Below are 23,385 nucleotides of genomic sequence, written 5' to 3'. Positions count from 1 at the left end.
CTTCTCATTGCTTGGACAAAATACCTGACCACCAGCAGCTTATGGAAGGAAAGGATTCGCTTCAGAGTTTACAGTTTGAAGGGGAAACTTCATCATGATGTACTAAGCTAGCTCACTTCATCACACATCCCCAGCAGAGACAGAGAACAATAGGCTAGACTCCTCAACCACAAGATCTGTCCCCAGGAATACACCTACAGTAAGGCTTTACCTCCCCAAGACTACCAGCTGGACATCAAGTAAAAAGCTTAATCAAAAATACCTGGGGGCTGGAGAGATGGCTCCACAGTTAAGCAGATTGCCTGAAAAGCCTAATCATCCCAATTTGATTTCCCAGTACTCACATAAAACCAGATGCATAAAGAGGTACAAGCATCTGGAGTTCAGTTGTAGCAGCTGGAGGCCTTGGTGTGCCTATTCTATCTCTGCTTGTAAGTAAATAAATAAATAATATTTTTTAAAAATACCTGAGCTGAGTGTGGTGGTGCACTCCTTTAATTTCAACACTCCAGACAGAGGTAGGTGAGTCATAGTGAGTTCAAGTTGCCCCCTGTCCTGCCAGGCTACATATTGAATTCCAGGTCAGTCTGGTCTAGATACTCTACCTTGACAAACCAAAACAAACCAAATAAAAAGAAAAAACTTGAGGCCATGGGGGACATTTATATTCAGATCACCTCATCAATAGTTACACAAGCTCCGGAAAAGTTTTCTGAACCAGGGTTAGCTGATGTTCATGATAATGATGTTCAAAAGGTCAATCCTGAAACCAATAGGAAGCAATGGACTTAATCTTACAGCCAAACTTAATGTTTATTCATATTTCTAAATACTCCTATGAGAGCAAACTGCTCACAGCCTGGCCATACATTTTTTTTTAATCTTGAACCATACATACATTTCATCCAAGTAATATCTTAAAATTTGTACTATTTAGAATCCTATTCAAAACACACTTTAAAGATTTTTTAAAAGATTTATTTTATTAATTAGGGAGAAAGAGAATGGGCATGCCAGGGCCTCTAGGTATGCAAACAAACTCCAGACGCATGTGCCACCATGTGCATCTGGCTTATGTGGGGCATCGATAATTGAACCTGGGTCCTTTGACTTCGCAGGCATGCATCTTAACCACTAAGCCATCTCTCCAGCGCCTCGAAACACATTTTTAAAAATACTATCTTTGGGCTGGAGGGATGGCTTAATTGTTAAGGCATTTGCCTGCAAAGCCAAAGGACCCAGGTTTGATTCCCAGGACCCACATTAGCCAGATGCATAAGGGGGTGCATGCGTCTGGAGTTCATTTGCAATGGCTGAAGGCCCTGGCATGCCCATTCTCTCTCTCCCTCTTTCTCTGTCAAATAAATAAATAAAAATAAAATATTTTAAAAAAAGAAAAACCAAAAGAAAAAAAATGACATTAAAAAATACTATCTTCACATCACCTTTCCCACTTGAATTTAGCCATGCTTCAAGACTTCTCTTGAAGTTGCAGTTCCTTTTTTTTTTTTTTTCTGGGACAAAATATCTAACCAGAAAAAACTTAGGGAAGAAAAGAGTTTATTTAGAAATACAGTTCCAGAAGGTATGAGTCCATCATGGTGGGAAAGTATGGAAGGAACAAAAAACAGGTATCACATCACATCCAGGTAGAGAAAGTAAAGAGGGAGAGAACAGCAAACATGGCTGACCAGTCACATTGCAAGAACGGTCTCCAGTGACCTATTTCCTTTTGTAAGGCTCTGCCTCCTTAAGCTTCCATCACCAACCCCAAACAGCAACCAAGTGTTCAAACACATTAGCCTATAGAGGATGTTTTAAATTCAAACCACAATATTCCTCCCCTGGGTCCCTTAGGTCCCATATCTATCTCACAATGCAAAATGCATCAGTCCAATTTAAAAGTCCTCATAGGCTTTACCCGTTCCAGCACTGTTCAAAAGGACAAAGTCTCACCTGAGACTCATGTCAGTCTCTTAACTATGAGCCTTGTGAAATAAAATCACAAATTATATAGTAGCAGGTATAATGGCACAGAGTAATCATTTCCATTCCAATAGGAAGGAAAGGAAGCACGCTAAGGAAAAGTTGGACCAAAGCAAGACAGAAACCCATAAACAGCAGTTCCATGCCTGGTGTCTGCATCTTCAGATGGGATAACCTGGGCTACAAAACTCTGCTGCTTATAGTTTCTCTTCCAGGTAGAAGTCACCCTGTGCCCATAGCTTTTCTTGGCAGATGTCCCATGGACTTGGCATCTCTGACACCCTGAGGGTTTCTCTTACAAGTGAAGGTTCGCCTTCACAGATCCAAGTAGTGGCCTCATAGGGTCTGTGTGCAAGTACTCTGACTGCTAACATTGCTTTAGCCTCAGTGGCTCTCTGGAACTGTGGTACAATATTCCCTGACCATCTTGCAGCTTATTTTTCCAAAACCAATACTATGTGGGTGATGCTGCCAAGTTCCGCTGTCAGGTCAGAAGCCTGGCACCATGGAACACAGCTGAAGCAGCTTCTGGATGCTGACCTTGGGGAGCAGAGACTCCTTTTAGCATTGTTCCTGCAGGCCTTTTCCTTTCAAAAGAATTCTCATTCTTGAGCTGGAGAGATGGTTTAGCGGTTAAGGCACTTACCTGCAAAGCCAAAGAATCCAGGTTTGATTCCCTAGGACCCCATGTAAGCCAGATGCACAAGGTGGCACATGTGTCTGGCATTTGTTTGCAGAAGCCAAAGGCCCTGGTGTGCTTGTTCTTTATCTGTTTATATCTTTCTCCCACCCTCTCTCTTAAATAAATAAATAGAAATTTAAAAAAATCTTATTCTCCCTGTTTTAAGCCTCCAATGGGTTGGGCCCATTACCCCAGTGCAGAGCAGATAATTCATCTTAAATGGTGGTAATCATAGCATTTACAGCTAATGGGGCTGCAGTCTCTGTTTGAGACCTTAAATTTGCTCACATTTCTGTGCTGAACTTTGTATTGTTTTCATTCTTATCTTTTTTTTTTTTCTCTCTGCATTTTACTTTTTTTTTTTTTTTTTTTTTTTTTAAGGTAGAGACTTACACTAGCCCAGGCTGACTTGGAATTCATTATGTAGTTTCAGGGCGACCTCAAACTCACAGTGATCCTCCTACCTCTGCCTCCCAAGTGTGTGCCACCATGTCTGGACCATTTTACATTTTCATTATAAATCTGAATCAAAGTTCCTAAGAAAATTTATGCCACAAACAAATGTTTTCCTGCCTTGCAATTTCCTCTGATAAGCACATTAACCTGTGACTTTTAAATTTAACCTTTCTCAAATTCTCAGGACTTGGACAGAATGCCCCCAGATAATTTGCTAGAATGTCACATGAACTGTCTATAGTCCAGTTCTTTAGAGACCATAAGGTTTCCCTTCAGAAGGAGTCAGGCTTTCACTGTCTGCATTTCTTTGGCATTTTGGCCTTCTAAATCCCACCACAATGGCTCATCAAGCTCTGCTTATAGCACTGTAATGATGCAGGATGTGGGGATTCAGGAGGGGTCTCCCAGAATTTATGAACCCCAAGTTTTGTGTTCTCTTCTACCTTTAACAGAGAATTGATAAAGATTGACTTAAGAAGGATAAATTATGAATTATTGAGTTTATTTAGGAAGAACTCACAAATTGTGGAATTTAGGAAGCATGTTCTCATATGGAAACATTGCATAGTTTATAAGGTTTGTTTAAGAGAAGTTGAAATTTTGGGGGGAAAAACTGGAGTAGAACCATAAGCATGTGGCTTCAGAGAAACAGGCTTTCAAAGAGAATTTAGAGTAAAGCTGCAAGCATGGTGACTTAAGAGACACAGATTAGAGTAAAGGTGCTGGCATGTGGAAAGTAGAATCTAGGAGCTTGTGTAGGGAAACTTGGGAAGAACCTGCATGGCAGTAGCCATGTGTGTGTAGAGAAGTGAAGAGGGCAAATGGTGATGCTCAAGGAAAAAAAATGAGAGGGCAGATATCAAAGCAGAAACCAAGAGATTCTGAAGAAAAATGAGTAATGAAAAGAGTTACACTCATGATTACTCCAAGTTTAAAGAAATTAGGGCTGGAGGGATTGCTTGGTGGTTAAGGCATTTGCCTGCAAAGCCAAAGGACCCAGATTCGATTCCCTAAGACCCACACTTTTATTCTTCAACCCTTCCCCCAACCCAACCAGGCTGGGTGAGGGAGAAGCCAGACTCACAACTCACGCATGTATCCTTATAACCCAAAGGGAGAGTCATACCCACCTAAGGTCAAGTCCAGAGAGAAAAGAGAGGGAGAGGCTGCAAGGCCACAGCCGTTATAGAATCAGATGCAGGTATGTAAGCGGAAGACCAGATTGGCTAGTAACTTTGGAGGATGAAACACACACAGGTAGCACAGTAGACTGTGGGCTGCAGGGTGTGCTGTAGATAGGTCCCAATTAGACAAGTTTCATTTTTGCCAAGTTTAGTTTTTGTTTCAGGGTTAGGTGACATCTCACATGGTTTTCTTTGAGCCTCAATCACTAAATGAACCTGCCTTAAAAAAGTTTTCTCCAAGCCGGGCGTGGTGGCACACGCCTTTAATCTCAGCACTTGGGAGTCAAAGGTAGGAGGATCGCTGTGAGTCCAAGGCCACCCTGAGCCTCCATAGTGAATTCCAGGTCAGCCTGAGCTAGAGTGAGACCCTACCTCACAACAACAACAAAAAAGTTTTCTCCTATTTTCCTTCATTAGGTCTTCTGTACTCCCAAGTTTTACATTCTTCCCACATTTCTCCCACAAACCAGTTCTGAAAGACATTAGTAACCATATGATCAGGTTTATTGCTGCAATGCTGTGGTGGTTTGAATGTAAATATCCTCCATAGCCTCAGGTATTTTTAATATATTATTTATTTGAGAGAGAGAGAGAGAGAGAGAGAGAGAGAGGGTGAGGGCTAGAGAAAGAGAGAGAGAAGAGGAATACCATGGCCTCTAGCCACTGCAAATGAACTGGAGATACATGGATACCTAATGCATCTGGCTATACATGGGTACTCATCCTTAGGCTTTGCGGGCAGTGTCTTAACCACTGAGCAATCTATCCAGCCTAGCCTCAGGTATTTTTTTATTAAGCTTCCTCCTTAGTGTCCAGCAGGTGGACTCTTGGGAAGATGGAGCCTTGATAGTAGGTGTATTGCTGGGTGGTGGATCTTGTAGTTGAGATGAGCTTAAAGTGTTCAAAGCCAGCTAGTGGGGCTGGAGGGATGGCTTAATGGTTACGGTGTTTGCCTGCAAAGCCAAAGAATCTAGATTCAATTCCCCAGGACCCATGTTAGCCAGATGCACCACGGGGCACACATGTCAGGAGTTCCTTTGCAGTGGCTGGAGGCCCTGGTGCTCCTATTCATTCTCTCTCCCTCTTTCTCTGTCAAATAAATAAAAAATAATAATTTTTTTTTCTTTTCACAATTTTTATTAGCACCCACACTTTCCCCTTTGAAATTCCATTCTCCATCATATTACCTCCCCATCTCAATCCTTGTACTTACATATATACAATACCAACCTATTAATTACCCTCCTCCCTTCCTTTCTCTTCCCTTTATATCTCCTTTTTAACTTACTGGCCTCTGCTAATAAGTATTTTCCTTCTCACGCAGAAGCCGAATCATCTGTAGCTAGGATCCACATATGAGGGAGAACATGTGGCACTTGGCTTTCTGGGCCTGGGTTACCTCACTTAGTATAATCCTTTCCAGATCCATCCATATTTTGCAAATTTCATAACTTCATTTTTCTTTACCGCTGAGTAGAGCTCCATTGTATAAATGTGCCACATCTTCATTATCCATTCATCAGTTGAGGGACATCTAAGCTGGTTCCATTTCCCAGCTGTTATAAATTGAGCAGCAATAAACATGGTTGAGCACGTACTTCTAAGGAAATGAGATGAGTCCCTAGGATATATGCCTAGGAGTGCTATAGCTGGGTCATATGGTAGATCAATCTTTAGCTGTTTGAGGAACCTCCACACTGATTTCCACAATGGCTGGACCAGACTGCATTCCCACCAGCAATGTAGAAGGGTTCCTCTTTTTCCACATCCCCGCCAACATTTATGATCATTTGTTTTCATGATGGTAGCCAATCTGACAGGAGTGAGATGGAATCTCAATGTAGTTTTAATCTGCATTTTCCTGATGACTAGTGACATGGAACATTTTTTTAGATGCTTATATCCCATTCGTATTTCTTCCTTTGAGAATGCTCTATTTAGCTCCATAGCCCATTTTTAGATTGGCTTGTTTGATTCCTTATTATTTAACTTTTTGAATTCTTTGTATAGCCTAGATATTAACCCTCTATCAGATATATAGCTGGTGAAGATTGTTTTCCCTTTCTGTAGGTTGCCTCTTTGCTTTTTTCACTGTGTCCTTTGCGGTGCAAAATCTTTGTAATTTCATGAGGTCCCAGTGATTAATCTGTGGTTTTATTGCCTGAGCAGTTGGGGTTGTATTCAGAAAGTCTTTGCCAAGACCAATATGTTGAAAAGCTTCCCCTACATTTTCCTCTAGCAGTTTCAGTTTCAGGTTTGATGTTAAGGTCTTTAATCCATTTGGACTTAATTCTTGTGCATGGTGAGAGAGAATCTATTTTCATCCTTCTGCAGATATATATCCAGTTTTCCCAACACCATTTGCTGAAGAGGCTGTCTTTTCTCTAATGAGTATTTTGGCATTTTCATCGAATGGCTATAGCTACCTGGACTTACATCTGGGTCCTCTATTCTGTTCCACTGATCTACATGTCTGTTTTTGTGCCAGTACCATGCTGTTTTTGTTACTATGGCTCTGTAGTATAGGTTAAAATCAGGTATGGTGATACCACCAGCCTTATTTTTGTTGCTCAGTATTATTTTAGGTATTCAAGGAGTTTTGTGATTCCAAATGAACTTTTGGATTGTTTTTTCTGTTTTCATGAAGAATGCCTTTGGAATTTTTTTTATATAAAAAGGGTTGGCTTATTGTAGTTCAAATACATAAACTGACATTCAAATATTTTAAAATTAAACTTTAGAAAAAAAATTCCAACATTCAAACAGGAGTAGAATTTATAGGGATCACCCAGAAAAGTAATTTGTTGTCTAATCAAGAATATTGATAAAGATCATTTCATGGAAAATAAAATATGTTTAGCCAGCAGTTCTATTCTGGCCAACATGTTAGTTATGAATGTGGCTCCATACCTGAGAAGAAATTTCTAAATAAGTCTTCTCTTAGGCTAAACAACAAGACCTGGCCTATAATTCAAAGGGGATAATCAGAGCACATCAGTGAGCAACTAAGTTGTTCTTTAGAAACAAAGGTAAAAGCACATCCATTATAATAGTCTTAGTCTCTGGAAGAATTCAATTTTCAGTGTTTTCTCTTTTACCCACTTTAGGAAACAAAATCAGAACAAAGCAAACCTCAACATCGGTTTTCTTTAGGAGTCTGTGGTCTTGCAAGTTCAGACCACAAATATTCCTATGGCTTGCATGTATAACACTGTTAGAAAGAACATCACCATGTCACTGACTTCCTCACCTCATAAATGGATGATCTTAGCTTCAAGATTTTAATTTTTTTAAAAATTTATTTATTTGAGAGCGACAGACACAGAGAGAAAGACAGATAGAGGAAGAGAGAGAGAATGGGTGCGCCAGGGCTTCCAGCCTCTGCAAACAAACTCCAGACATGTGTGCCCCCTTGTGCATCTGGCTAACGTGGGACCTGGGGAACCGAGCCTCGAACCAGGGTCCTTAGGCTTCACAGGCAAGCGCTTAACTGCTAAACCATCTCTCCAGCCCCCCTTTCTTTTTTAAATTTATTTATTTGAGAGCGACAGACACAGAGAGAAAGACAGATAGAGGAAGAGAGAGGGAATGGGCGCAAGATTTTAAATGTACTAGATAGCCTACACTTGAGTATGTATGTCAGTTATGCCACAGAAAGAAAAGCATCAGTATTTTCCAAGTGTCTGTTCAGAGACTGCTCACAAATGCTTATCCTGCTCCTCGGATGGTTTTGTGATAGGTTGACTAATACACATATATGTAAAACCTTGAATAGAGGCTCATGAAAGCTCTTTGAATTAACAGATACCCTAGGGAAGAGTACTAAGAATTATTTTGTTGATTGTCTAGTGGGCTCTGATGCTGTGGGAGGTGGAGGTGAACCCCGGCGATCCAAGTTGTCAACATATGCCACAATAAGTTTACGCCTCTCCTCTGCTACACAGTCCAATACTAGATATCGCTTGTCATTTTGCAATATTTTTTCTACATACTTCAGGAGGTGATCAGATTCTTGGATTAGCTATTTAGATCTACATGTGATAAATTTCATCTCTTTCAAAAGATCCTGAAGTCAGCTTTGGCTGCGATGTATTTGTCTCTGATGTATTCTTCAAATACTGTTTTTTCCTGTCACTGGAGGAGAACTTAATGCACCGAGGATCTTCCTAACATAAATGTTTTGTCTATGTAATTCAAGCCTTTGGAATTTTGATAGGGATTGCATTAAATGTGTAGATTGCTTTTGGTAAAATTGCCAGTTTCACAATATTGATTCTTCAATCCAGGAACAAGGGATGTTTCTCCACTTTCTAGTGTCTTCTGCAATTTCTCACTTGAGTGTTTTAAAGTTCTCGTTGTAGAGATTCTTTACTTCCTTGGTTAGGTTTATTCCAAGGTACTTTATTTTTTTGATGCAGTTGTGAATGGGAGTGATTCTCTGATTTCATCCTCTGTGTGTTTGTTGTTAGCATATATGAAGGCTACTGATTTCTGTGTATTTATTTTGTATCCTGCTACATGGCTGTAGGTTGTTATCAGCTCTAACAGTTGGCTAGTAGAGTCTTTAGGGTCCTTTATGTATAGATCCATGTGATCTGCAAATAATGATAACTTGATCTCTTCCTTTCCAATTTGTATCCCTTTTATGTGTGTCTCTTGCATTATTGCTATGGCTAAGGCTGCCAGAACTATATTAAATAAAAGTGGGGACAGTGGACACCCTTGTCTTGTTCCTGATTTTCGTGGAAAAGCTGCCAGTTTTTCCCCATTTAGTAATATGTTGGCTGTAGGCTTGTCATAAATAGCTTTTATTATATTCAGATATGTTCCTTCTATTCCCAGTCTCTGTAGGACTTTTATCATGAAGGGATGTTGGATTTTGTCAAATGCTTTCTCTGCGTCCAATGAGATGATCATGTGATTTTTGTCCTTCAACCCATTTATATGATGTATTACATTTATAGATTTGTGTATTTTGAACCAACCCTGCATCTCTGGATTAAAGCCTACTTGGTCAGGGTGAATAATCTTTTTGATATATTCTTGTATTCTGTTTGCCAATATTTTGTTGAGAATTTTTGCATCTATGTTCATGAGGGAGATTGGTCTGTAATTTTCTTTTTTTGTTCTATCTTTGCCTGGTTTTGGTATCAGGGTGATGCTGGTTTCATAGAAGGAGTTTGGTAGAATTCCTTCTTTTTCTATTTCCTGGAAAAGCTTAAGAAGCAATGGTTTTAGCTCTTCCTTGAAGGTCTGATAAAATTCAGCAGTGAATCCCTCTGGGCATGGGCATTTTTTAGTTGGGAGATTATTGATAACTGTTTGGATCTCCATGCTTGTTATAGATCTATTTAAGTGATTAACCTCATCTTGATTTAATTTAGGTAGGTCATATATATCAAGGAAAGCATCCATTTCTTTCAGATTTTCATACTTTGTGGAATATATGCTTTTATAGTATGTCCCTATGATTTTTTGAATTTCTCTGGAATCTGTTGTGATGTTACCTTGTTCATCTCTGATTTTATTAATTTGTGTCTCTTCTCTCTTTCTTTTGGTCAATTTGCTAAGGGTTTATCAATCTTGTTTATCCTTTCAAAGAACCAACTCTTTGTCTTATTCTTTGGATTGGTTTTTTTTTTTTTGTTTCTATTTCATTAATTTCTGCACTAATCTTTATTATTTCTTCCTGTCTACTGATTTTTGGTTTGCCTTGTTCTTCTTTTTCCAATGCTTTAAGGTGAAGCATTAGGTCATTTACTTGTGACCTTTCTAATTTCTTAAAATAGGCCCTTAAGGCTATAAATTTACCTCTTAGAACTGCCTTCATTGTGTCCCAGAGATTTGGGTATGTTGTGTTCTCATTATCATTTGACTATAATTTTTTTGATTTCCTTCTTGATTTCTTCATTGACCCATTCCTCATTTAGTAGTGTATTGTTTAGTTTCCATGATTTTGTGTATGCTCTATAGCCTTTCTTGCTACTAATTTGTAGTTTAATTCCATTGTGGTCAGATAAAATGCAAGGAATTATTTCAATTTTCCTGAATTTGTTAAGATTTGCTTTGTGTCCTAATATATGGTCTATTTTAGAGAATGTTCCATGTGCTGCTGAAAAGAATGTATGTTCTGCATCATTTGGATGAAATGTCCTGTATATATGTTAGGTCCAGTCCTTCTATGACCTCATTTAGTCCAGATGCCTCTCTGTTTATTTTTTCCCGGGATGACCTGTCAATTGATGAGAGTGGGGTTTTAAAGTCATCCACCACCACTGTGTTTGGTGTTATCTGTGACCTTAGTTCTAATAGTGTTTGTTTGATGAATTTGGGAGCCCCCATGTTAGGTGCATATATGTTTAGAATTGTAATGTCCTCCTGTTGCAGTGTGCACTTAATACAGTGACCTTCCTTATCTTTCTTGACTAACGTTGGACTGAAGTCTACCTTGTCAGATATTAGGATAGCAAATCCTGCATGTTTTCTAGGCCCATTTGCTTGAAAAACCGTCTTCCAACCTTTCACCCTAAGATAATGTCTATCCTTTGTAGAAAGGTGAGTTTCTTGGAGACAACAAATTGTAGGATCCTGCTTTTTAACTCAGTCTGCAAACCTGTCTTTGTTGGGGCGTTGAGGCCGTTGATATTAAGTGATATTATTGAAAGGTGTGTATTTATGTTTGCCATTTTCTATTCTTGTGGTTCCAGTTCTACCTTTGCTCTCTTGTGTTAACTAGTATTTGAGTATTGCTTGATTTTTCCAGGTTCCTCATATGTGTGCTTTTCCTTTTCTTCAGCATGGAGGAGTCTATCAAGTATTTTCTGTAGAGCTGGTTTTGTCTTCAAATACTCCTTTAACCTGCTTTTGTCATGGAATGTCCTTATTTCTCCATCTATTTGAATGGATAGCTTTGCAGGATAAAGTAACCTTGGTTGACAGTTGTTATCTTTCAGAACTTGGAATACATCACTCCAAGCCCTTCTGGCTTTTAAAGTGTGTGTTGAATAATCTGCTGTAATCCTGATGGGCTTGCCTTTGTAGGTAACTTGATTTTTCCCTCTAACTGCTTTCAATATTTTTTCTTTGGTTTGTGTGTTTGGTAGTTAGATTATAATATGGCGAGGAGAGGTTCTTTCCAGGTTTTGTCTGGCTGGGGTTCTAAAGGCTTCCTGTATCTGCATTGGCACCTCTTTCCCAATTTGGGGGAAATTTTCTTCTATGATTTTGTTGAAGTCACCTACTATGCCTTTGGAGTGGAATTCTTCTCCTACTATGCCCTGAATTCTTATATTTGATCTTTCATAGTGGCCCGTATATCTTGAAATTCTCACTCATACTTTTCTATAAGTTTGTCTTTCTCTTTGTTGGACTGTATTAGATCTGCCACCTGGTCTTCTAGCTTAGATACTCTGTCCTCTCCTTCATCCATTCTACTGGTGAGATTTTCTACAGTGTTTTTTATTTCATTAACTGTGTTCTTCATTGCTAGTAATTCTGACTGGTTCTTCTTTATTACTTCTATTTCCTTATTTATTTCTTGTATTGCCTTCTTTATTTCATGAAATTGGTGTCCTGCTTCTTCTTTGATTCCTTTGATTTCCTCCATGAGTTCCTCTTTGACTCCTTTGATTTGTTCTCTGACTTCTTTGAACATGTTTACAATCATTCTTTTGAAATCTTTTTCAGGCATTTCCTCTAACTTGTTCTCACTGGAGGTCATTCCTGATGCATTAATACTTTTAGGTGGATTTGTATCATCTTGCTTTTTAATGTTTCTTGTGCTATAATGTATATATTTTTGCATCTTGGATTAAGTTAATGCTTAGATTTTCTAGCTAGCTGGGTATTCTTAGCTGTATCAATTGATTTGATGTTATATATTTTCAGGATAGGAGCTTAAGGTGTTAGGTGTGGCTGTTAAGACTCTCAGAGTATCTACAAAGGTGCTCCTAGGGTTTGAGTTTCCCTGCTATGGGAGTATTTAAGTGGTCTGAGTGGAATAAAATACAGGTAGATTCTAAAATTTAACTAAACACTGTACCCATTCAATCAAAAACAGTTCCAAGTATGTATGCCAGCGTAATTATTATAATAACCAGATCCTCTATCAACATAGAGGTTAAGATTTCTGGTCTGTTGAGGGATCCAAGTCAGCTTGTGACCAAGTGAGACCCTTCCCTGGTGCAATCTCAGTTACCTTGGATGATTTTGGTCTCAGTCAAGTTGCTGCCTTGTCGTCGGGCTGCTGTTCTGACTTCTGGTGCTGGGCACTGGCTTTTCCTGTGGGGCAAACCAAGCCTGGCAACTGTGGCCCTGAAGATCAGCACACCCGCTGCTGGAACTTCTGCTGGTAAAGCTGCCTCTGCTGGGTCTGTCACTGCCACTGCTGCTGCTACTGGATCTGCTGCTGCTGGGGCCACTGTTACCGTGGTGGAGCCGCTGATGTTGTTGCCAGACTCTGCTCCTGCTTGGGTCCCGCTGTCGGCTCAAGTTGGTGTGGCCGGGTCCCAGGACCACTACTTTGCTTGCTGGAGCTGGACTCAGGTGGTGGGTGAGGGGAGGGAGCCGCAGCTGCTCTAGTTCTCTCCCTGTTCCATGTCTTCTTCTACCTCGTGGTCTGCTCCTCCGTTGCTCACTGCTACTCTCCCTTCACATTTCTTGAGCTGCAGAGAGCGCCCGTGTGAGTGGAAAATCCCCGCACCTGGCTTTTCCTGCGGCCGGAGCCAAGCCTGGCGGCTTTCTGGTGTGCCGCCACCGCTGCCGCAGTTAGCAGAGCCACTGGGGCCACTTTTGCCGGCCTGTGTGGTCACTGGATGCTCTGGATCTCTTCTACTTCTCCGCTGCTGCTTCAATTTCCTATACACCTCACTTTTTAGTAAAAGTGTGTATTTTGCTGAGATTTTTGGTCTTTTTCCCCCCCTAGGCTTCTTTGGTGCGGTACCTACGTTGCCATCTTAACCAGAAGTCCCGATCCTGATTTTTAACCCAGTCTGTAAACCTGTGTCTTTTGGTTGTAGCATTAAGGTTGTTGATAATGAGCTATTATTGGAAGGGTGTGTATTTATTCAAGCCATTTTTCTTGCTTTGTAGTTCTTCCAGTTTTACCTTTGCTCTCTTGTATTAAGTAGTATTTGCATATGGTTTATTTTTTCCAGGTTCCTTACGTGTGTGCTTTTCTCTCTCTTTTACATGGAGGATCCTTTCATATATTCCTTTAGTCTCTTTTTGTTGTGGAATGTCCTTATTTCTTCATCTATTTGGATGGATTGATTTGCAATACTCTTGGTGACAGTTATCTTTCAGAACTTGGAACAACACATCATTCCAAGTCCTTCTGGCTTTTTTTTTAATTAATTTTTTTTTTTTTATTTGAGAGCGACAGACAGAGAAAGGTGGCAGGGAGAGAGAGAGAATGGGTGTGCTAGGGCCTTCAGACACTATAGACAAACTCCAGATGCATGTGCCACCTTGTGCATCTGGCTTATGTGTGTACTGGGGAATCGAGCCTTGAACCAGGGTCCTTAGGCTTCACAGGCAAGCTCTTAACCACTAAGCCACGTCTCCAGTCCCCAACCCCCTTTCTGGCTTTTAAAATTTGTGTTGCGTAATCTCTTGTTATCCTGATGGGCTTGCCTTTGTATGTAACTTGATTTTTCTAGCTGCTTTCAAAATACTGTCTTTGGTTTGTGTTTTGTAGTTCAATTTTAATATGTCAGTGAGAGTTTCTTTCCTGATTTTGTCATTTGGCATTGTATAGGCTTCCTGTATGTGTACTGGCATCACTTTCTATACTTGGGGAAGTTTTCTTCTATGATTTTGTTGAAAATACCTATTATGCCTTTGGAGTGAAATTCTTCTTCTCCTACTATGCCCTGAATTCTTATGTTTAATCTCTTCATAGTGTCCCGAAATTCCTACTCATGCCTATTAGTCTCTCTCTTTGTTGGACTGTAACAAATCTGCCACCTGGTCTTACAGTTTAGGTATTCATTCTACTGGTGACACTTTCTACAGTTTTCTATTTGACTTACTCTCTTTCGCATTTCTAGTATATCTGATTGATATTTTTTCCATTAGTTCTATTTCCTTACTCATGCCTTATATTGATCTCCTTATTTCATTAAGTTTGTTGCCTATCTTTTCTTGGGATTCCTTCAGGAGTTTATTTTCTTCTTTTATTCCTTTGATTTCTTTGAACATAGATTTTTTTTTGAAATCTTTGACAGGCATTTCACCTAAAGCAGTCTCATTGGAATTCATTTCTGATGGATTTATAATATTTGGTGGGATTGTATTGTTTTGATTTTTTGTGTTTTCTTGTATTATAATATAGATTTTTGCATCTTGGGTTAATTTGATGCTTGGGTTTTCTAATTATCTGCATTATCTTGAGTTGTGTAAATCTGACTTTATATATCTTCAGTGTAGGGGTCTAGGGTGGCAGTTGTAGCTCTTATACTCCAACAAAATAGCAGAAGTGACCCTCGCACTCTCTCAGTGCTGTGCAACTGTGGTTGAGTGAGTTCTCTGGAGGTTCATGGCCCTGATGGTTGGGGAATGGGTGGCTATGCATGGTGCTGCTCAGGTGGTCCCTGCTGTCTTCCCTTTCGTTTCTTGACTTTGTGAGGATATGGATATGAGTGGAAAATCTCACTTGGTTTCTGCTCCTGCTGCTCTGCACTGCTTGGGCAGGCATGGCTTGGGGTTTACTTGCCTTAGTGGGATTCTGGTTGGTTTCCTCCTTTCTGGAAGATCTCGGTTTCTTGTGTTTTTCTGCTGTGCTTGATAATAATTTACACACCTTCACTTTTCAGTAGAAGAGTGTATTTTGCTGGGTTTCTGCTTATATCCCTCCCTAGGCTGCTTTGGTGTAGCTAGTATGCTGCCATCTTACCCAGAAGCCCCTCACTAAAGTTTTCAAGGATGTGGGACTTTTTGAATCATATGACCTCCTAAAAGCTGTTCACATTATTCAGTTCATTTTTATACTAAAAGTTGGAATTACAATTTTAGGGTTTTGTTTCAAAAACCATTTTATTCTTGGATAACTATTATGAAACACCAGAGGATCAAACTTTTTAAGCATCCAGTTACTGGCTGTATCATTTCACTCTTGTGGTTTGGTGGCCCACTAAGGACTCTGCTGCCATTTGAGCACAGTGATATTGTTATCTCACTGTTCAGTGTTTTGTTCACTAGTTCTGAAAGATGCCAGCAAATACAAGGGGAGTTTTATTATTATTTTTTAAAATTATTATTATTATTTTGCTTATTCTTATTTATTTGAGAGCGACACAGAGAAACAGGCAGGGAGAGAGAATGGACGTGCCAGGGCTTCCAGCCACTGCAAACGAACTCCAGATGCGTGCGCCCCCTTGTGCATCTGGCTAATGTGGGTCCTGGGGAATTGAGCCTCAAACCAGGGTACTTAGGCGGCATAGGCAAGCCATCTCTCCAGCCCGGGAGTTTTTATTATTATTGCTGTGATTTGTTTATTGCTTTTCAGTGATGATCTCATGGCTAAAATGCTGAACACCCTTAAGGACATCTTGACAGTGCTCTAACTCACATGCTTTATACAGCCATCACCTTCTTAGGTGTGGTAGATCACAAGGCTGGAGTGCTCTTGCTAAGTACTGCCTTTCTGTTGTAAAGTTGGTTTTCATCCAGCTTCCAGAAAGCTCTCTATAGATGTCAGTTGAGCCAAGCATCTTCATTCTATATCCCAGCTTGTTTCTGTGCTTCTCTTGTGCCCATGGATGATCATTCTTTATGTAACAATTGAGAGTAAAGTTGTCTTCTTTCATCATGCCTTTCACAATGGATAATCCTGGATTTCTTCATGGATTCCCTTTATTCAGTCAAGATGGACCTTTTCATTTGTGCCAGCTATAGATCCATTCCATTTTTATTAGTGCTCTCCTTTTTTGGAAATTTTTGGATGCAACTCATTAATAGACCAGCTTTGGGCTATTAACACACCAGGCTGTCTGGAGGAGGGGTAGTGAGTGCTGTATTCTTCATTTTGTCTGCCAACATCTTATCATCTCCCTCTAAAAGGGGACAAAAAGGTATCCTTCGTGGATATTCTCCTGGAGGAACCTCTTTCAACTTCATGGGTGATACTTTTCAGCATACCTCTCAGTAGATCCCTACATTAAGGAATCACTTAGATTCTTGAGGAGAGACACTAGGTGGATCTTTTACTTATGTTTGAATATGCTTTTTACCTTTGTGGAATTGTTTTATGGTGTGCTGCCCAAAAATCTAGACCTGATCTTAAATGGCTTTCACATGCTCTTGACTGCTCTGCTTTGCTCATGTGACTGTTTGTTGCCCTCCTAAGTGAATGGAAAACAACTTGCATTTACTCCTATGGGTATGGCCAAATGGAAATTCTCTCTGGACTTATTAATGGACTTTTGTATTTATGGAGACAGTGACTAGATTGACCCTCCAAAATCAGACATGAACATGTTAATACCTTTCTCAGTTGGAGGGCTGATAATAAACTTTACTGGTATCTGTGCCTTCAGCTGTGCCCACATCCATAGCCATGGAGCTTCTCAAGTGAAGTTATCACTCATTTGACCATAGCAATTCTCACCATATGCATGGACACAGTGACTATGGTCACAGTCAGAGCCATGGATCCACAGATGGAGGCATGAATGCTAACATGAGGGGTGTTAGTTCCACATATTCTGGCAGATACACTTGGCAGTACTGGTGTGAATATAGCCACAATTCTTATAGTCCAATACAGATGGCTCATTGCTTATCCCTGCTGTTCTTTTTATTGCTGTATAAGTATTTCTATGTTGTCCCACTGATCAAAGATGCCTATCAAGTTCTACTCCTGAGACTACCACCCAAATATGAAAAAGAACTACACACTGATGTAAAAAAGACACAGAAAACTGAAGGAGTAATGTCATACAGAGACCCTCACTTGGCATCATTCTGCCAGTATTGTGGCAGGAGCAAAGAACAGTACAGCTGGTTACAGGAATACTTAAAGATGCTGGTGTAAACAATTTAAGTGGAAAAAACAGCATATTTTCAACCCATGTCTGGCCTGGATTTCATGATGTTCTGCCTATGACAAAACAAATGGTCCATAAAAAGAAATATTTATTTCAGGCTGGGGCACAGATGGCTTAGCAGTTCAAGACACTTGCTTGCAATGCCTGAAGGCCTGGGTTCAGTTCCTCAATAACCACGTAAAGCCAGATGCAGAAAGCAGATTATGATCCAAAGTTTGTATACAGTGATGGGAGGACCCAGTAGCCTAATATTCACTCTGCCTTTCTCTCTCTCTCATATATATATAAATATATATATTTAATTTAAAGCTGGCATAGTAGTACATACCTTTAATTCCAGCACTTGGGAGGATGAGGTAGGAGGACCACTGTGAAGTTCAAGGCCAGGCTGAGGCTAATTCCAGGTCAGCCCGGACTAGACCAAGACCTTACCTTGAAAAACAAAACCAAAATTTTCAAACGTATTATTTATGAGAGAGAATATGAGAACAAGCAAGGGTCTCATTCCACTGTAAATAACACATCTGACACCTATGCCACTCTTTTTTTTTTTTTTTTTTAAATCTCTCATGTGGGTGGCTTGGGGATAGAACCTAGGCCTACTGGCCTTGTAAGCAAGTGCCTTTTAACTGTTGTATCAGTTATTTTCTTATTGTTGGGACAAAATACCTGATAATTTTGGGAAGGAAATGATTTATTTCAGCTTACAGTTCTAGAGAGTAGATTCCATTATGGTAGCGAAGGTATGGCAGAACAAAAGTGGAGGCACATCAGCAGGAAGGAAAGAATAATAAGCAGGGCTGGAGAGATGGCTGAGCGTTTAAGCGCTTGCCTGTGAAGCCTAAGGACCCCGGTTCGAGGCTCGGTTCCCCAGGTCCCACATTAGCCAGATGCACAAGGGGGCGCACGCGTCTGGAGTTCGTTTGCAGAGGCTGGAAGCCCTGGCGTGCCCATTCTCTCTCTCTATCTTTCTCTCTGTGTCTGTTGCTCTCAAATAAATAAATAAAAATTAAAAAAAAATAATAATAAGCAAAGCCAATCTGTAACATACTTCCTCCAAGAAGACTCCAGGTTCTAAAGGTTCAACCACCTTCCCAAACAGCTGGGGACCAAGTGTTCAAACACATTAGCTTTTGGGGATATCTTATGGCAACCCACTATTTGTGTAATTTTTCAATAAGCAGAAACCCCAAACTGACTGTCAAAAGTAAGGATGATGCTTATTGGGCTAGTGTCATAGGCCTGTGAAGACTGAGATCAAACACAGGACATCTCTTGTTCCCATAGGGCATTGGACCTTGACCTGTTTGCAGTTTTAAAATAAATCTCCCAGCACTTGGAAGGCTGGGGTAGGAATATCAGTGTGAGTTCAAGGCTAGCCTGAGACTACATAGTAAATTCCAGGTCAGCTTGGGCTAGAGTGACACTGTACCTTGAAAAAAAAAAAATTAAATCTTGGGCTGGAGAGATGGCTAAGTGGTTAAGCGCTTGCCTATGAAGCCTAAGAACCCCAGTTCGAGGCTGGATTCCCCAGGACCCACGTTAGCCAGATGCACAAGGGGGTGCACGCATCTGGAGTTTGTTTGCAGTGGCTGGAAGCCCTGGTGTGCCCATTCTCTCCCTCTGCCTCTTTCACTGTCAATCTCTCTCATACAAATAAATAAATAAACAAAAAAATTAAAAACATTAAATCTTACAGGTGTACCATCCTTATTACAAACCTTATAGCCAGAATTTTACTTTTTTTTTTTTTTTTCCAAGATAGGGTCTTATTCTAGCTCAGGCTGACCTGGGATTCACTCAGGGTGGCCTCGAACTCACAGCCATCCTCCTATCTCTGCCTTCTGAGTGCTGGGATTAAAGGCGTGCACCGTCACGCCCAACTAATAGCCAGAATTTTAGAGAAATGTGTTTTAAAAAATATTGGCAGCATGAGTCCAAAATAGAATGTTATGGTAAAAATCACCCAGATCCACAATAAAATGAATTCATATTTAGTTCTCAAACTAGATTTTATTGCTAAATTAGTTTGGCAGGCAACTTGAGAAAAATTAGTTTTGAGAGCCCTGTGAATTTCAGAATTGCAAATTTTTTGGTTCATTTTTATTTGAGAGTGACAGACAGAGAGAGAGAGGGAGACAGAAGGAGAGGGAGAAGGAGAGGGAGAGAGAGGGAGAGAATGGGCATGCCAGGGCTTCCAGCCACTGCAAACGAATTCCAGATGCGTGCACCCCCTTGTGCATCTGGCTAATGTGGGTCCTGGGGAATGGAGCCTCGAACCGGGGTCCTTAGGCTTCACAGGCAAGCGCTTAACTGCTAAGCCATCTCTCCAGCCCAGAACTGCAAATTCTGGACTCCAAATTTTTGGACTCCCAAATTTTTGCTAGCGTTCACTTGACAGTTGGTACCAATTGCCTAAGTGAGAAAGGAGAGATAACTAGGAAGTGTACTCTCTACTTTTCTGTAGTGAACAGGAAGCCTATACAGACAGCACCTGGCAGGGGAGCCCTCAGAGCACTGAGGAGTGTTTCAAATAACCCTTTATAGAAGGAAAGACTAAGGTCCTCTGTGGGGAAAAAAAAATGAACTTGTCATGTGTTCAAGAACCTCAGACTGATTTATTTAGACAGAACACTCTCCTTTCCCCTCATAGCACTTACTACTTACTGTGGATTCATGAGTAGGGCTCAGTCCATTGTCATTAAAGCCCTGTGGCCCAAATTGTGGGCTACTAAAAGCCACCCTTTGGCTAACTGCCATTGTGGGGATGTAGGCTGTTGGAATACATAGGATGGTAGCTTTGTTCTGAGTTGTTTCGCTAGACTAGGTTAGGAAAAGGTATTTGCTTAAAGGAAAGCTGTTAGTCACAGCAAGGATCACTAGGCAGGGTCCACATGCCACTGTTAACTGGTGGCTGTGGTGGGCAATGTACTAGGATACAGCAGCATTTACCCTACTTTCCAAATGAGGAAACAGAGCTACCTTGAGAAAATCAACTCCCTCCACTGACTGGAATTTTGTCCATCATCTGAAGAAAAGAGGTATTGCTTACAATCAAACTATTCTAGTTTTCATACCATTTCAGTTTTAGAAAAGGAAAATCCCTTGGGCTGGAGAGATGGCTTTAAGGCACTTGCCTGAGAAGCCTAAGAACCCAGGTTTGATTCCTCAGTACCCACATAAGGCAGATGCACAAATAGCGCTTGTGTCTGGAGTTTGTTTGCAGTGGCTAGAGCCCTGGAGCACCCGTTCTGTCTGCCTCTTTCTCTTTCTCAAAATAAAATAAAACAAATATGTTTTTAAGAAAAATCTCTTCAAATGTCAGGGAAGGAAAGAAAGGAGAAGGGAAAAAGAAAGGAATGGAGAAAGTAAAGAATAGGTCAGTAGGCCAGAGTGTAGGAGCAATATGAACTTCAAAGCACTGTGGCTTTAGGAGTAGAAACTACCAGGCCAGAATATTGAATCTGTACTGCCCTTTGTCTTCCATGGACCACTTAAAAGTTAGTTGTTGCTGGGCATGGTAGTGTATGCCTTTAATCCCAGCACTAGGGAGGCAGAGGTAGGAGGATCACCATGGGTTTGAGGCCACCCTGAGACTACATAGTGAATTCCAGGTCAGCCTGAGCTCAAGTGAAACCCTACTTCGAACCCCACACCCCCCCAAAAAAGTTAGTTGCTAAGGAGCATAGTGACTACAATGGGATGAAGACAACAATGTCCCTCCCAGGTACCAAGCAATTTCCTGGGATCTGTGTATTTCGGGGAAGGATGGAAAGGGGCTCTGACCATTATAATTCTACCACTCAGAAATAAGTATTTATTTATGGCATATGATCTTACTTTCACTGTGCATACATAGAGAAATATATTTTCACAAAATTAGTGCACATTTACAGTATGTCTTCTAAAATACAAACAACAATCTCTTAAAACATTGGAGGTATATGCAGTGGAGACTATCTAGCACTCATCTCCTAAAGCTCCTGATTCAGGTTTAAAAGCTCACAACTATTAGCCACCCAAATAAATCCCCCATCATCTATAAATACATACTCAGCACTAATGGAGTATAAAAAAATAAACTTATGCCAGGCGTGGTGGCACAAACCTTTAATCCCAGAACTTGGGAGGCAGAGGTAGGAGGATTTCCATGAGTTTGAGGCCAGCCTGAGACTAGATAGTGAATTCCAGGTCAGCCTGGGCCAGAGTGAGACCCTACCTCAAAAAAACAAAAACAAAAACAAACACAAATAGGTGTGGTGGTGCACGCCTTTAATCCCAGCACTAGGGAGGAAGAGGTAGGAGGATCACCATGAGTTCAAGGCCACCCTGAGATTCCAGGTCAGCCTTGACTAGAATGAGACCCTACCTCGAGAAACAAAGCAAACCAAAAGTTAAAAATTTAAAAGAACAGAATGTCTGGCACCATGATTAGCTCCTTAACTAGAACTGGTTTCTTATGTTCACACAGCCAAAGCTCAGCTGGAGGAATGAGGAGTGCGAAAGTACTGGGGAGTCTGTTTGGGGAAAGTTCTTTCCCGAAACCTACTCCTCATAGTCAGGACTTCTAGTGTGTCACATTTTAGGGAAACCCTTCATTCCTTGATCTGTTTCTGGAAAAAAAGCACTGTCAGTCAGGGCCCAGATTCCTCTTCTTTCCAAAGTACAAGAGAATGGCCCTTAAGAGTCCATTTGCTTTCAGGCAGGCAAACAAACCACTTTCTTACAAGTACCTAACTTTACAAACATTCTAGCACACACAATCTATTAAGATAATTCAGCCTACCAATGTTACAAAATAAGGAGAAAAAGTGATTTTTTTTTTTTTACCATCAGGCCAAATTTAGTTAAGCTCACCTCTCAAGTTTAGAAAGTCAAGACGATTCCTTTGCATATAGTGCACACTCACTGGGCAGTAACTGATGAGAAAAGTCCTGAATCATATACCACTTGTTAGGGCATCATTACCTCTGCAGCAAGCATTAAAAATAAATTTCACTTATAGGAGGATTCATATATTTATTTTATGTGAATCAATTCCTAAAAATAAAGTCCAATAAAACATCTTATTTATTTAGGTATATGGTAAAGAGGTGGGTAAACTCTTATTTTCCTGAGAGCATCAGGATTTACCTCAATCCTAGCATTTTCTGAGGACCTGCTACCTGCTATATCCCTGAAGTCACCCACAAATTTATACCTGGCGTAAGTAGAAGCCTAAATACTAGATGACAGGATACATGGTAACACAATGAAAACTTATCACTACTGATTGATACCTAAATAAGAAAACCTTCATCATCTATTTACATGGAAGAAAACTTGAATTTTGTTTATATGGCTTCAATGTTCAACAAATAGGTAGCCTTTTATTTATTTACTTTTGTAACAGGGCCTCATGCATTCCACACTGGCCTTAATCTCTCTATGTAGCTGAGGATAACCTTGAATTTCTGATCCTTCTATCTCCACCTCATAGGTTACTAGGCCCAGTTTAGTAGGCAGCTCTTTTTTCAAGGTAGGGTCTCACTCTAGCCCAGGCTGACCTGGAATTCACTATGTAGTGTCAGGGTGGCCTCGATCTCACAGTGATCTTCCTACTTCTGTCTCCCGAGTGCTGGGATTAAAGGCGTATGCCATCACATCCGGCTAATAGGCAGCTTTTAAACATGTTACAATGAATTTTTATTCAAACCCAAAAAGAAACCCACATAACATTTTAGGTACATCCTTATATATCCTAAGTGTGTGACATGAGCAAGTATAAAGATAAGCCATGATCAAAATAATACTACTCAGAGAAGACATCCCATGTGGAAATCTGCATAGAGTTGGGTGTGATGGCTTATGGCTATAATCCCAGCATTCAAGAGGCTGATGTAGGAGGACTGCTGTGAGTTTGAGGCCAACCTGAAGCTGTGAGACCCTGTCTCAAAAGAAAATCAAAACAACAACAAAAAAACAAAACACCAAAGAGGGGCTAGAAAGATATAGCTCAGCAAATAAGAGTGTCTTTCACTTAAGCCTAAGT

At 40.4% G+C, this 23,385-nt stretch overlaps 1 pseudogene; it reads left to right on the top strand.

Annotated features, from left to right (window-relative positions):
• Positions 1–651: 651 nt before the first annotated feature.
• On the top strand, positions 652–21,912 carry LOC101595551 (annotated as a pseudogene).
• Positions 21,913–23,385: the final 1,473 nt, after the last annotated feature.

The sequence above is a fragment of the Jaculus jaculus genome, chromosome 5 (assembly GCF_020740685.1).
Source record: "Jaculus jaculus isolate mJacJac1 chromosome 5, mJacJac1.mat.Y.cur, whole genome shotgun sequence".
Lineage (NCBI taxonomy): Eukaryota > Metazoa > Chordata > Mammalia > Rodentia > Dipodidae > Jaculus > Jaculus jaculus.
Note: the sequence above shows the minus strand (reverse complement) of the source record. Positions and strands in the feature narration are given on the sequence as shown.